Below are 13,267 nucleotides of genomic sequence, written 5' to 3'. Positions count from 1 at the left end.
GCTGTTGGGTGGCCTGACAGAGAGAGAGACCCGGAGGTTTACATCTCTCTTAAATCACCACCAGAAAAAAAAAATCAGTAAATTGTGTGGTTGTTGTCTGTTTTATTTTCATCTCTTAGGCCTTATCCTTTTTCTGTCAGTTTTTAGGGAAACAAAGTAAATAAATAAATAAATCAAATAAAAAACCTAGTACAATTGTAGGGCTCTGACACACAATTGTCTATAATTAGGTTAGACAATTTGTGTAATTACAACATAAAAGATAAAAATATATACACCCATGGATTTTTTTTAATTCTGCAATAATAATTTGAAACTCATTTGGGTTTTACTGACCTAAGACAGACATCCTGTAACATGACATTTATCTGAATTTACACAATCTCATGGATAGTAAACAGTCAAAACAGTTCAGCTCACAGATGAAGACTAAGCTGTAATGCAGGCAAAAATATTTTACAAATGCTTATAGGTCTATAAAATCGTTAAAAATGCTTTTTCATCGGAGTGCATAATAATTGGTCACATTTGATATTCTGATGATATTTTTTTCCAAGCACATTTTACCAATTCCAAATCACATCAATCTTAATAAATACTATACATTTTGGTATTTAATCATTTATGAGTGATATATAATTGTCCTTGAAGACTGGAAGTGAAAAAACTCCTTATATTCAGGAGTGCTGAATATTAGGGCATGTTTTCTTGCTATGCATTGGTCATAGAGCTTATTGTAGTGAGTGCCTCGTGTGTTGAAATAGATGTTGTTATACATTATACAGGTTCACACTGTACTCAGTCTGCAGTGCGTATATAGTAGCTATGTGTATGCGAGTGCAGAAGCAGCAGCGAGAAGCGAGGTATTGTAACGTGAAAGCACATTAAAATAGATGCGCGAGCACGAATATGTCTGTTCACATGCAGATTTCCTCTGACTTTGTCACAAAACCAGACACGCGTGCTCTCAGATACACGCTGCTCACTCCCGGAGAGAATGCGCGCACTTAAAACGTGTCTCCTCTCGCTCAAACGGTGTCGTGTGGACTTAAAACTTTTTTTTTGATACAACCCATGACCCGCTAGCTAGATCTTCATTCTCTTTCGCAAACCTTTCTATTTCTAACTTTTTCTGTATCACATCTTTTACCGTGTGGCAGTATGAAACGCTCTGATCCATTAACATGGGCTCGGAAAACAAAAAAAACGCATTACAGGACAGTAGCGTGTGAATCTGGAGTTACGTAGTAATTGCCCCAGTGTATTCTGTTGCTCTATTTCTCCATTCTGACCTGGTTCAGATAGCAACACCAAACGCGGCAGTGGGTAATACCAATCATGGCCACCACCAGATGGATCAGATATAGGATTACTTTTAAAATATTTGTTGTAGAAACGTGTATAGAGGCATTTATATCATTTATAAAAAATATTTCAAAGAAAAATAATATGTATTTATAAAGTTAATGATTTTTTACTGGTAATATAGTTTTTTATAAATACTCATTTCACAAATATTTATAGCTCATTAAAAGGATTTTTATAAAATGGTTATAGATCATAAAAAGTGTTAGCAAACAATTTATAATAAGCTCTCTTTGGTTTACATTAGTTAAGTAATAACTAACATGAACTAACAATGAACAATCTATTTTTCAGATAATTTATTAATCTTTTTTTATGTTAGTTAATCCTATCATTAAAAAATAATAATGTTCATGTTATTTCACAGTACATAAACTAATCTTTAAAATAAAACTGTAAATAAAAAATGTATTAGTAAATAATGTATTAAAATATTTTAAGTAAGCTTTAATTAAACACCACCCACACACCAACACATATATATATATATATCTTTTGGAAAATTGTATTAACCAAAATAAACATTTTGCTCTTTGGTCAAAAAAGGTTTCTGACCCCTGTTCCAGAATTTAATAATTTTTGACTTTTCAGTCTGAGTTACAACTCTTTTTTTTTGGTTATTTTCTTTGTGTAAAAATAAAAAAATAAAAAATAATAATAAAACCCCTAATAATTCTGCACACCTGAATATAAGGAGTTTTTCTCTTCCGCCTTCAGGACAATTATATATCACTCATAAAATTGATTAAATACAAAATTAATGGTAGTTATTAAGATTGATGTCATTTGGAATTGGGTAAAATGTAAAATTAGAAAATAATCACAATATCAACATGCCTAATATTATGTACGTGGTGTAAATCAATAAAGGTCTTAGTAACACTTCATAGGAATTAAGTCTCATTTGTTTACATTAGTAAATGCATTAACTAACATACATATATTTTCACAGAGTTGATTAATGGTTTGTTGATGTTAGTTCACAGTGCATTAACTATAATGTTAACAGATTATTATTTTTTTTTAATTTTTAATGTTTTAAATATTAACTGACATTGTGACATGCTATATAAATTATTGTTCATGACTGTCCTTAATATAGTCAATGGTTAATAACTGAAACCTTATTAAAAAGTGTTACTACGAGTTTTATATAAATTGTTCTGGTGTGTGTGTCTTTCACAGTCTTGATGGTTTGGGGGATTAAACCCTTTAATTGCCCCGAATCCTTTAAACCAGGGACTGCCAGCGCGTTGCTGTAAATGCATGTGCCAGGTAGGCACTGTTTTCCCGATGCACAGGGGGGTGGCGGTTTGCGCTGTGAGCCCGCCATCGCTGCTTGCAGCTATATTTTTTATTATTATTTTTATTTTTTCCAATGTCTCAGGGGCTTTTGGGGCCCTTAACATACTCGAAAACTCTTGAAAATTGGCACACACATTGGAACCTGCGGCCATTAGGGCCGGGCAGAGACTGATACACACACGGGCGTGGCACAGGGGCTCTACAGCGGAGCCCCCTGGAATATGGAGGGCCATATATCATACATACTTGCACGTAGACGTATCAAACGTACGGTCTCGCCATTAACAACACATATAGATCTCATCACAAGCCAAAACAACTTTCGTATGTACTGCATGTCATTGGCTCCGCCCAACAGGAAGTTGGCTATTTAGGGTTTAGTATTCTTATTTTTTTTCGTCAAAGTTTTGGGGGCTTTTGGGGGCCCTTTAACATGCTCAAAAACGTCTCTCTTGAAAATTTCTTTGAAAATTTGCATACGCCTTAGAATCTGTGGCCACCTTTAATATTTTTAGGAGGGCTGCAGAGGCTGAGACCAGGGCGTGGCACAGGGGCTCTACCGGCGCCCCCTGGAACACAGTCAGAAATGTTGATGTATAGTTTCAAAACATACTTGACACGTATTCATATGAAAACTCAGTAAACATATAGATCTCATTGTACCGAAAAACTTTAGTACTGCATGTCATTCGGCTCCGCCCAACAGGAAGTCAGCTATTTAGAGTTATGTAAAAAGCGCATGCTCTGGAATTTGAAATACTTGTCATAGGTTTTTTTGCCATATTGCCACCAAACTTGGTCAACATGATCTCAAGACATTGGGGATGCAAAATTGCCAGGGGAATTTTGATATCTCGAATGGTTTGCTCGTGGTGAGGCGTTGAATTGAAATTATGGCGAGAAATGAGAAACAGGAAGTGTCTAATAACATCCACATACATTTCCTGATTTTAATTAAACTTCATCAATTTGTTCGTTTTATGATGCCGATCACATAGATGTGACTATTAGGAGTCAAAGTTATAGCGCCACCAACTGGCAGCAGGAAGTGTGTCATTTTAAAAATGCTTTGAATTCAGCATCATATTTTTACTCAATTTGCTTCAAACTTCATCAGAATATTGTCAAAACACGGCCCATGTAAAACTGTTGAGGGGATATTGATATCTAATATAGTGTTGCCATGGCAACATATCAAAACAAAAACAAACCTGAATATATTTTTCTGTATAATATATTTTGATTTTGAGGCAGATAACCTGCTTAGAATTTCATGAAACTCAGGAAACAGATTATCAGTATTAATGTAGCTAGACACTGGCAAAAGTCTCATAAAAAGGGCGTGGAGGAGGCAACTCTCTATAGCGCCACCTTTTGTCAAAAGTGGGGGGGCTTAGTTTTAGCTACAGACACCAAAACAAACCGGTACATTATTTTTCTTATTAAGGACGGACAACTTTCTAACTTACAGTCATTAGCTACGACCAACAGGAAGTCAGCTATTTTGATTTGAATATGGATTTTGGCTCTGTGTGAGGAGTGTATGTGTGCTACGAGACATATTTCATTGTCTGAGAGAGATTTGCGCCTCTACAGGAGCAATTCCCGGGACTGAGAGGGAGTAGTCTCCCTTAGTTTCACTTTTTAAAATCGTTAAAAATACAAATAAATCAATAAATTTGATTCAAACTGAAAAGCTAAACCAACATATCTTATATTAGCGGGTCAGTGGCTCATTAATAATTGATGTCTGACCAGAGAACAAAGAGATATCATTAATACAAATCAACCGGTCCGAACAGCGCATTCTGTTCTCAAACGAGCTCACACAAAAACGAGTTTATTCTTGTTATTAAGACCTTTTAAAAATAAAATATTACAGCGATTGCACACAATCCGCCAATTAGAAACACAACCAAGAGCTAAATTCAGATGTTTGTGAGTTTTAAAATGAAATATTTGCTACAGCGCTGTCTGACAGCGCGACGGACTTCTGAACACTTGAAGGGCAAAAAAGTCTACATACAGAAACTACAGCCTTTTACATTTAAAACTCAGCGAGGCGCATAACACAAAACAATTAGAAGAACATATTATAGAGATGAAAATGACGTGTTTATGAGTGCTTGTGAGATTTTCTTTGTCTAAGGGTCTCTGAACATCACATCGATTGCTCGATTGCTCTGCGCTCCAGAACCACGGTGATGGTTTTTCGGGCGAGAACGGACAAATAAATCCACGTTTCATTCACACTGACAAGCTGAACCAACATATGTTATTATTACCAGCTCAGATCTCATTAATAATTGATGTCTGGCCAGAGATCAGTGGAGAAAGTGCCCAGAGAGAAATCACCGCTGCATCAGCGCGTGCAGTCTCACACGCGAGCTCACAATAAAAGCATTTTTATAGTTTAAGAGCTTTTTAAAACAAAATATTACCGCGAGTCATGCACCACAATGGCCACCCATTAGAACACCACAAAACCTGAATTCAGGGGTTTTTGAGCTGTTTAATTGTGAAAAGAAATACTATTTGACAGCGCGAGACAGTCTAAGGGCCAGAATAACATCGATCTTTCGAGATCCATGAGGACGCTGATTCTGGCTTTTCGTCGCAAGGTAAACGAACGAACAAATCAAGTACAAGAATATTTCAAAATACATAATAGCTTGGCGAATATAAACGAAAACAGCCACGTGAATATAAACTGTTGAGAAATAAATCTGAAGTGGATCATGATACTGGATTTGAATATTAAAGTGAATACATTTACCAGCTGCTTTCTGTCTTCAGTTTTAATCTATAAAAATACAGAAAATCATTCGTCTTGGAATGCTTTTTTTTTTTGTATGTGTGTATCCTACTTCATGTATTTATTATTATTATTATTATTATTATTATTGTTTGCTCTAACAAGAATTATCTATATTTAACGAAATCGATGACGTTATTTTACAGGTTTGATTTGTCCATTTCTGCATCCAAACACCTATAAACTTAAACATGCACTATTAAACTATTGTTAGCAATTTTTCTTTATCGTCCCAATTTAACTGGTGTACACCACTTTTTATTTTCATAATAAATTTGTTTTTTAGATTTATCGACAGTTACAGTGGTCTATAACAAATATTAACAGGTTTTGTTCAAGCTTGCGTAAAATGTTTGAAGTAGGCTAATTTTTTTAAATGTAAATCCTAAAAAAAAAAAATAAAAAATAAAACAAACAAAACAAACAAAAAAAAAATTTAGGCAACTCATAGTAATCATTCAACACTGCCTTAAAAATGTAAATTGAAAATTAAACTCATGATAAGCATGAAATAAGATACCAGCGAATCAGTAAATTAGATTTTAATGTGGGTATATTATCACGTAAACTATCATTAAATATTTATAATCATTCAAAAAATATTGGCCCCTTTCATCATGATGTTTGTTCAAAATGAAGGCCACAATGCTAATGTTTTCCACACGATGGCGCCACAGGATAGCAAATACTGTAAGATCTGTTCAAAGACTTGTTTCATTTGTGTGCATTAATAAAAATGCATAAACATTCATTCTTTTTTCATAAACTTTAATAAAAGCCCATTATTGTAATTATGCAAACGCTAATCAGCTCCTAAATACCATTACTTTTTGTTAGTTTAATTGTGTGACAACATATTTAAACAACAAGTTATCGAACAGTTACTGAAAAAGTGTAGAAGGGACACTATATTAGTTTTTCTATTTTCATGTTGTGCATATAGAGTACTCACATAAGGACTCAATAAGTGAACTTGAAAGAAGACACGTTTCATTGTGTACACTGCATCATCTACACAAACCATGTGCTGGAACCCTAAGAATCACCTTGACTTAAACCACAATTGTTTCAGCTGCCTTCCGTGTCTTTGCCCACAACGCTTTCAGTTACAGGAATGTGAAATAGCAAACAGGGGAAAAAAATAAAAGTCATGACGCTTTAATTTGCATCCAGCTAGCCAACTTCAATTACAGATGTTCCACAGCCAAAATATTTATTAGAATAGAAATAGCAGAGGGTTCGAGCATAAATAGTTTATTAAACATTTAATTTCACTTTCTTAATGAATATTGTTCTGTGTATATGATTTCAAAGTCCTGATGCCTCGGATTACCCGTAAATTGCCGTACCCTTAAACACTTAAGTGCCAGAGGGTTTACTGTAAATGCATGTGCCCGCTGGGCACAGTTTACCTGTACTGAACCGGGGTGGCGTTTTGCACAAAAACAATTAGAAGAACATATTACACAGATGAAAATGAGTGTTTATGAGTGTTTGTGAGATTATTTCTTTGTCTAAGGGCTGAACATCACATTGATTGCTCTGGGCGCCTCCAGAACACGGTGATGGTTTTTCGATCCGGCGTCGGAGAACGGACAAATAATACAACGTATTCATTTACGCACTGACAAGCTAAACCAACATATGTTATTATAAACTGGGTCAGATCTCATTTGTAATTAATTGATGTAATGGTCAGGCCAGAGATCCAGTGAGAAAGACCGGAGAAATCAGCACGCGTGCAGGGCTCGTTCACTCACAACGTGAGCTCACAGTTAAAGCATCATCTTTTTTAGTTTTAAGAGCTTTTTAAATAAAATAGGTTACCGCGAGGACATGCACACCAATCCACCCATTTAGAACACAACAAGAGCTAAATTCAGTGTTTGGTGAGAGTTTAATTGACAGCGCGAGACTGTCAATAAGGGCAGAATTAACAATCGATTCTCTGAGCTCCAGAGGACGCTGATTCTGGCTTTTCATAGCAACTCAAAGAACGAAAACAGAATATGAACATAAACAGTTTATAATAACAAGATTATCATTATAAAATACATAATAGTTGGCGAATTAAACGCAAAACAGCCCGTGAAACGTAAACTGTTGAGAAAGTAAATCTGAAGTGGATTCATGCTACTGGATTTGAATAGTAAAGTGACTAGTGCATTCCAGTGCTTTGTTCTGTCTTCAACAATTTAATCTATAAAAAAAACAGAAAAAGCATTCGTTCTTTGGCTGCTTTTTTTTGTATGTGGTATTGGATTCATGTATTTATTATTACCTAAACCTCGTATATATACAGCTATATCTATATTATATAATATATATCGTGCCATATAAGCCTGGTACACACTTTTATTTTCATAATAAACTTGTTTTTTAGATTATAGACAGTTACAGTTGATCTATAATAAATATCAACAGGTTTTTGTTCAAGCTGCTTAAAATGTTTGAAGTAGGCTTCATTTTTTTTAAATGTAAATCCTAAAAAAAAAAAAAAAAAAAAAAAAAAAAAAAAAACTTTGGGAAACCAGGCCATATTTACATGCAACAAGGTGCTTATACCTATAGGGAAAAAGCTATGAATTAAATTCGTGTTTAATTTTTGTAATGACCATTGTTTTGTTGTCATAACAAACCTTCTTCAGTACAATACACCAATAACAAATTGTCAAAGTAAATATTATTGAAACAATTGACTGTTGTACTGCTTTTTTCATCATTATATAGTTTATAGTCATACTTGTAATTGTACAAAAACAAAAACAAATCTAGCAACTCCACATAGTATTTCATTCAACACTGCTTTTAAAAATGTAAGTTGAAAATTAAACTCATGGTTAAGCATGAAAATAAGATACAGAAACAGTGAATTAGGGTATATTATCAGTAAACTAATCACTTAAATATTTATATTCAGTTCAAAAAATATTGGACCCTTTCATGTGAATGTTGTTCAAAAATGAAGGCCACAATGTTAATGTTGTCCACTCGATGGCGCCACAAGAATCGCAACTACTTCAAGATCTGTTCAAGACTTGAAATGTTTCCATTTATGTGCATAAATCAAACAATGCATATACATTATTTTTTCATAAACTTTAATAAAGCCCAATATAGTAATATGCAAAAGAGTTATCATCTCCTAAATACCATTACTTTTGTTATTTTAATAGTAGTGACAACCTATTTCCTCAAGTTCTCACACCTTAATGAAAAAAGTGTAGAAGGCGACACTATTCTTAGTTATTCAGTGATTCATATGTTTGTGCAGATCAATAGTACTCACATAAGGGACTCATAATTTACTTGAAAAGAGCCACGGTTATCGTGAAAACTGCATCATCTACAAAACAAACCATTGTGCTGGGATCTCTTCTGTATTGAATGGCTCTGATGAAGATCTGGTTGGGATTTATGGTAGGCTAGGCTAACTGCCGCTATAGGCTTACAGTCGTTATCCATCTACCTGAATTTTATCGATGTGGATTAACGTGACTTTCATACATTTATAAGGCTGTTGCTGTCAGTATTGTTTTTTGGAAATTAGGCTACATTCAAATGCAATGGTCTCGTTTCAAAAGCATTGGTCAATATGCTTGCGTTGACTTTCACTGTAGCCTATGTGCCCTGCTTTCCTTTCCGTGAGTTTTGACCGAAAAAATGGAAAAAATAAAGCGCTTTTCCGTTTCAGAGTCCCTGTTTCATGTTTGTTAGCCCAGGACATTTTACGAATCCAGCCCAAACGATGTTCTACGACCATGTCCGGAATAAGACGAGCATATCCATGTCACACAGTAAGATTTTAACCATATACCCTCGCAGTCACAGACCGTATCAACGTCAGTGATAACTTATTGTATTTCGCCACAGGTGTCACTGTGGCCTCAACCCTTTCGCCTTCGCTTACTCTGAGCTCGATTGCTATGTCTGAGGTAAACCACGTCCCTCCTCATTACCCTACGCAGGAAGAAATGTTAGGAAAGAAATAAATGAAGAAATAAATAAATGTAGTAAAAAACATAAATGTAGAAATAAATAAATGTAAAAATAAATAAATGTAGAAATAAATAAATGTATAAATGAATAAATGTATAAATAATAAAAGAAGAAATAAATAAATATGGAAAAAAAATAAATATATACATAAATAAGGAAATAAATGTATAATAATTATTTCTTTTCGTTTTTTTTTGCTTTTCTATGTATATTTATTTATATATATATTATTATTTTTTTCTTTTTTACATTTATTTGTATATTTATTTATGTATTTATATATTTTTTATTTTGGCAGACTTGGCATTCCATATTTTTTTTTATGTTTTTTTGTATTTTTTTTTATGTATTTATATATTTTTTATTTTGGCAGACTTGGCATTCCATGCTTCACGAGAAAGAGCGAGAGGTTGCCGCTCGTGTTATAACACAACGAGGAATATCTTTAGATCTAACAGACGGATTATGGTGACTTTGGTCTCTTTTTAATCGTGAGAATCTGCTTTAAATAAGGATGTGCCATTTTCCATGTTTCATGAAGTTATGCGTGTGAAAAAACGTCACGTGAATGCCACATCAGTATATTATTTACATATAGGTCTTGCAGGGCGTAACTTACAAAAAACTCGCACAGGTTTAGTCAAAGCCAAAAACAATTAGGCTTGTTGTGTTCTACTCTGTGAGACCTTTCATATGACACATGTCTATCTGAGCTGTATGATTGTGTTTTTGACACATTACAGTACATAGTAATTTTCCTTCCCTCTTAAATTATGATTTTTTTTATTTCATTTTATCAGCAAATAACTCAGCACTACTTTGGAGAGATAAACGTTAGACTCTAAGCTTTCAAATTATACCTATTTTGTGTTGATCAATGCAGTAGTTTTTAAAAATATGACAATTAATTTTTTTCGTCACCAGGTGGCGCCCGCCGGCGGTACGCTCCGTTTTAGAGGAATCACTCGGCGCTCGTTAGGAATTTAATAAACTAGACGCATTGAAAAGCTGAGATTCTAAGCTTTAAAATGATACATATTTTACATTTAACCATACAGTGGTTGCTTAGTAATTTGATTATGATTTTTTTTCGCGGGGGGCTGTTTTCCGGGTTTAAGGGATTAAATGCTAAACTGAGCATAACTTGTACTGAACCTCTAAAATTTCTTTTAACTACTTACATATTGAAATGTTTAATCATTTTATAGTTTGAGATGATGGAAACACTCACTGGCCATCACACTGCACTGAAAAGAAGATTGTTGATAGATTTACCCATATTTCCAGTTTATTCTCATGTTTTTCAGCTCGTCTGCCCACACCAAAAATACCAGCTATCCTTTATTTCTTCACAGCAGAATTGTTTCATTGTTGTGTTCAGTGGTGAATGTGGGTCATGTGACTCTCTCCTGGTACAAAGGGAAAACAGTTTATTGTCCAGCATCAGTGGGGTCTGATCTCAGCATCAGTCTCTCTCTACCTCTGGAGGTGAATATCAGGATAAAAACAGCTACAGCTGTGTGATCAACAATCCCCAATCAGCAACCAGACTGAACATCTGGACATCACTCCATCTCTGTTCATATTCGCTCAGGTACAGTAGTGGTGATAGTAATGATTATTTATTAAGCTGATCTCTCTGCTTTTAACATTAAAATATAAAATCATTAAAGGGATAGTTCACCCAAAAATGAAAATTAGCCCATGATTTCTTGTCCTCAATCCATCGACTTTCTTCTTTCAGACGAAGTCCTTGCTCTTCCAAGCTTTATAATGACACTGAAAGGTGGTTGAGATTTTTAAGCAAAATTAAGTACATCCATCCATCATAATTAAATAGTACTCCACATGGCTCTGGGGTTTAATAAAGGCATTTCTGAATCAATGTGTTTGTGTAAGAAAAACATTCATATTTTAAACTTTATAAACTGTAATTTCTCGCTTCCACTAACTGTTCCAGTGGATGATGTAGATGTATCTTATGCTCTGGTGAGAATATGCTACTCTCGCTAGAACCAAGTTTTGTTTACAGGCAAATGTAAACCAGGCTCCTCTTGGCTTATATCGAAATCCTCTGACATTTTTCTATACAAATCCTCATTTTGTACTTATTAATCGTGACCGGTGTTTTGCTTTGCTCTCCACTGCACTTCTGCTCTTGTAACTTCTTACCTAAGCTTATACGCTACACCTATGGCTTGTCATCAAATTGGGTTGAGGATAAATCATGGGGTAATTTTAATTTTTGAGTGAACTATCCCTTTAAGATCTCAGTCTTGAGGTCAGATTAACAGACTCATTTTTTCCATTACAGATCAGAGCCTACCCTTGTTTTACATTTTGCTTTGTGCTGCTGGATCTCTTTTGATTGTAACTGCAGTTGTGTTGTGCTGCAGGGAAATGTAGAAAAACAGCTCAGGGATTCAATTATTACAATTATTAACTACGAACATTACAATTAATGCATTTGTAACATGTACACACACACACACACACACAACATATATATATATAGACAAGCTGCAACAATCTTTGCTGTTGCTTTTGTGTGAAAGACAACCATTCTTAGTGCAGAAATTGTCATGACAAACCTTTAGAACATAACAAGTTTGATTATTTTACATCACTGTAAAAAATGAATCATGGGTCTTGTAATTTTCATTAAAAAAATTAAGGTGATAATTAAAAATAATGTGTAGATTTCATTAAAGAAATTGTGATCATCTATTAATGTTTAATGTTCAGTTACGTTTGACATTTGTAAGAGTTTCTGTTACATTGAAGTTTCCATTGCACAGTGCAATCGTTACCACTGTGCAGAAGAGTAGAGCTTATGGTTATGGTTATACTCCTCTAAGGCATTATGCCTTGTTTAATGAGCAGTAGCTTTGTTAGTGCTAGTGCCGTACTTTCCAGCATTTCTCAAGTAGTTTCCTACTTGAGTTGATTGGCTGTATACAGTCTTGTAAATGTATAAAATAACAGAATACAAACAGACCTCATTTAAAATCACAGACTTTTGAGAATAAACTTAAAATAAATGAGCACATTTCCCTAATTATATTAAATTTGTTGTGTCATAAGTTAATTAATTTAGGAGATTTCACATGATTTATTCAGGTAGATTCCATTATAAAATCAAGCCTGAAAAACTACTCAAAAATATTATGTGTAATATTGTTACCTTCATTTTTTTAAGTAAATAGCTCATTAGATTTTTAGGAGATTTCACATGATTTATTCAGGTAGATTCCATTATAAAATCAAGCCTGAAAAACTACTCAAAAAAATTCTGTTGTAATATTGTTACCTTATTTTTTTTATAAAGTAAATAGCTCATTAGATTTTTTACAGTGCATTAAAAAGTCATGTGAAAATCTGAACGACATGTGACTGATGTCCGTGCTAGCATTTGTTCTGTGTTTAGTTATGTTCGTGATTGAATGTGTTTTGTAGTGGCAGTTTTTCAGAGTTTAGCTACAAGAAACTTCTAGGCAAGTGTGTTGAGGCTGGTTGGAGCTAAACTGCAGGATACTGGCCCTTTTAAGCAGGACCGGACACCCCTGCAGTAGCAGTTAAAGAAGAAGAAAAAAATAGATTCAGCTTTGCACTTACAAAAAAAAAAAAAAAGATAGAAACATTTAAATGTTTAAAATCTATTTTTATAACTTTATAAATACATTTTTGTTGTAAATGTGAAGACCTAGAAATTCAGAAACCTAAGCTGGTCTGCAAGTCATTCTCTGTCATATTCACAAGGTTCTTGTTTGTGTTTTTTGTTTC

The sequence above is a fragment of the Cyprinus carpio genome, chromosome A6 (assembly GCF_018340385.1).
Source record: "Cyprinus carpio isolate SPL01 chromosome A6, ASM1834038v1, whole genome shotgun sequence".
NCBI classification, from domain to species: Eukaryota; Metazoa; Chordata; class Actinopteri; order Cypriniformes; family Cyprinidae; genus Cyprinus; species Cyprinus carpio.
Note: the sequence above shows the minus strand (reverse complement) of the source record.